Genomic DNA, 3,496 nt, shown 5'->3' on the forward strand with positions numbered 1-3,496 from the left:
GATTTCAGCCTTCTTATGTCTGATCGTTGTCCACCATCAACCATCAGATCTAACTTGATACATGTATTGGGGTGATCGTTTAGATCAGATGTTCAGTTTATAAACTAGATTGGAGATTGACTGAAGCAACATTTATGTACTTTCACTAATGCAAAGCAAGAGTGTTTCAAAGGCTACCTGGCTAACTTCAGGCTCCGTCTGTAGTCTACAAAGGTAAACAATGAAAATAAACTTTCTTCCCCAGTATGGTCGCCACTATGTTAGAGCCTAGATTTACCTCAAGCTGAAAAGGTAAGCTTCTAGGTCCACATCAAACCACACTCAGCCTCGTAGCTAGCCCTACAAGGATAGGAGAGGGCTCTCTCTGGGTCACACTCAGTAAAAATAAACAATAGGGTCTGAGATGACTCAAAATGAATACTGATTCTAGGCTAGTAAATAAATATGAAAGAGGTAATTTAATGAATGATTGAATTTTCAGGGCTGTATGGGACAAAGAACAACATGAGTGGAGAAATTAAATCAAAGACATAGAGTATTTCATGGGGCATGATAGGCATGAAGTTTAGAAATCAAATTGAAATAATATGGAGTGGAAAGACTTTTTAGAGGTTGAAAAGGGCATAATAAATGAATCCTTTTCAAATAGAAGAAGACACATAGAGCATAAATGCTTTCCCAAGGCAGAGCAATAAACTGGATTCTACCTTTCTTACTTAAAAGCATTCAACTAGAAATGATTATGAATGGACGATAAAAAAAAACAAGATACATATGAAATAGAAAGAAGAAACATATGCTAAACTCATACCACATGAATCTCATGAATTAGAGCTGCATCATTTCATTAATTCTCTACCAAAACTATACAGTGAAGCGATGAGTTGTTTTTTTTTTTTTTTTTTTTTCCACACTTTTCCCAAAACTCAGACCCTTTACAAATGATTTACACTACAATAAATAAACTCAGAGGTGGGAAAACAGATTGATGAAAATAGGGAGCTGTTTCAACTGAAAGTATGAAGATAGAAAAAGAGCCATTCATCTGTTCTAAAGACAGAACAGCGTTCCACTTGAATTTCTCTGATGACCAATTAACTGTATTGTGGATCCCATGAAATTGTGACTGAGGACAAAAATAGGCAATCTGTTCCTATCTCTCTACTGTGGTAGATATTCTTCGTTTTAATTTTGGCTTTCGGTCTTTGACTTTTCACCTTCTTTTTTCCATTTGAATAAAAACCAATTTTTTAATAAAAATAGCTTTGAAGGAAGATTTTGCCTTTAATGAAGGGAAACAGAGTGCCACCAATTCCAGTTGCAATTTCTCCTTGAATATCGGGGAACACATATCGAACAAGATTTGCAACACTCTCCATTGACTTTGACCACAAAAGAAACTGGTATCTCCCTGGAACTTCGTGTTTCCCACTCCTTCATGATTATCAAGAAGTTCCCTGGTTCTAGCAATGATAACTTATGATCATTTAAGATAGCCTGGGCACCATTGGCAGTGGTCCAAAACGGGATCCGTATCTTCAAAGTAGAATCAATGCTATGCTCCCTCAAAGCCTTTAATGTAAAGAAAGCCAGTGAGACACGAAGGTATGGATTGGATGCAGACAATGGCCCAACCCTTTGCTTTCGAATCAGTCCTGCTTCATCCTAGGTAAGAGTGCTAGATATAAATTGGGTAATATACAAGGTAGGAAATTTTCCACCCTCTTGAAAGTTGATTGAGTCACCGAGTTTTGAAAATGATTCAATACCTGTCCCATAACAACACCAAAATGAATCGAATGGGGTTCCCCAACCATGGTAACTAATAGCCTTTGATTTTCCACGACCTAAAGGAAGCATGTAAATCATAACCCCAGGCTCACTTCCTCGCTGAATAGTGAGAACTCCATTGATCAATACACGTTCATAATAATCGGCATATGCCATTTTTTGGTCCAGCGAAATAGATGACGGGCAACCTTCAACATGTTGTAAGTAGTACAAGACTCTACATTTTCGGTCCCAAGTGATCTTGCAAGATGGTTTGGATTAAACCAAAATTCACCAGCAGATGTTCCACCAGTAGCATAACTATGCGAAGAATTAACAATATCCATGAAGTATGTGCTGATTTCCTTATATAAAGGGTCACCTGTTATTTCATATCTCATTTGAGATCCAATAACCACCGAGATATGAGTGTTGGCATGAAACCCAGAGACGCTATCCGCCGGAAGAGCTAGAGGACCCAAAAGCAAGGTTTATCGCAGAGATGTGCCAAACTTATATGTTTTTCTTTATCCACTTAACAAGTAAAACTGATAGAGAATATCTTTCATGCCACCAATCTCCTCATTGAGAGAACGCCAATGCCTTTCAATTGTGTGTTTAGATATAACATGTTGTACACAATTGTAAAAATAATCAGCCATCCATGTGACCATCTTAAACACTTGAGAATTTCCAGCCAGTTTGTATTGATCCAAAAATCCTGCCATGATCTTGTATAATATGGTGCCCAAATAGGTTGAATAGCTTCAAAACGATCAAACAGCTCTGAAGGAAATGCCGACAGATAGCTTGTCCCTAGTTTACGCTGGCATTCATAAAGATCATTAACAACATCTTGCATTTTCAACTGGAGTTCCTTATTGTGAGTGCTCGCCCACATAAGTGCTGATGCACTCATGTAATGCCTTGGTGCAAGGCAAACTGAGTTGGTTTTGAAATTTTTGGATTCCAGTGATGAAATTTTTGCTTGTCGGCCTTGTGCACTGCGCAGGAGCCCAACGCGCCGCGCTCACTATATGCGTTGTGCTCGTTGGAAAATACACAGTGGCAGGAGGCCTTGTGCGCCTTGACCTCCCAATGCATCGCGCCTTCTCCAAATGTGTTGCGCGCATTCCAAACACACAGTCTCAGCTTTAAACTCACGGTTTCAGCTTCTTCACAATTCACCTCGGCTTCTTTGATGTCTCTTGGTGCAAATGGATTGTTGGATCATAAAAAGTTACATTCGTACCCATGACATTTGATTTTTGTTTTTAAAAAATCCAATGTTGTAGTGCTTTGAAACCTTTGACACTTCACTGTTTACTTTGATGTTTGAGCTGATGATGTCATTTCTGTCTGTTATTTCGCAGGGAATGGATGGCTAGAACTTTGGCAAAGGATCAGGGCGGTGCCTGAAACATTTCGTGACTAAAAACTTTGAAAAATCACATATTTATTACAAAAAACAATTTTGATGATTTCTTCTTCAAAACAGAGTTTTGAAGAAGAATCACTCTCGAGCATTATTGATGATGAAAATTTTCGAGTGAAAACTTATTGAAGACATCCTCATGGCCTGCGAGCATTATTTGACATTCCGAAGACCAAAGCCTAGACCTAATGACTGAAATGATTCTTGTTTTACCAAAAGACCATCTATGACTGTGAATGACTAAAATCAACTTTGATGAATTTTGATAAATTTCGACCAACCCAGCAGGTA

General features: G+C 38.3%; 1 pseudogene; it reads right to left on the bottom strand.

Annotated features, from left to right (window-relative positions):
* Window positions 1-1,284: 1,284 nt before the first annotated feature.
* LOC149209805 (uncharacterized) lies at window positions 1,285-2,874 on the bottom strand (annotated as a pseudogene).
* Between the last annotated feature and the right edge of the window lie 622 nt (window positions 2,875-3,496).

The sequence above is a fragment of the Pinus tabuliformis genome, chromosome 1_2 (assembly GCF_031772625.1).
Source record: "Pinus tabuliformis cultivar Carrire ecotype Pingquan chromosome 1_2, CPIR1, whole genome shotgun sequence".
Classification (NCBI taxonomy): domain Eukaryota; kingdom Viridiplantae; phylum Streptophyta; class Pinopsida; order Pinales; family Pinaceae; genus Pinus; species Pinus tabuliformis.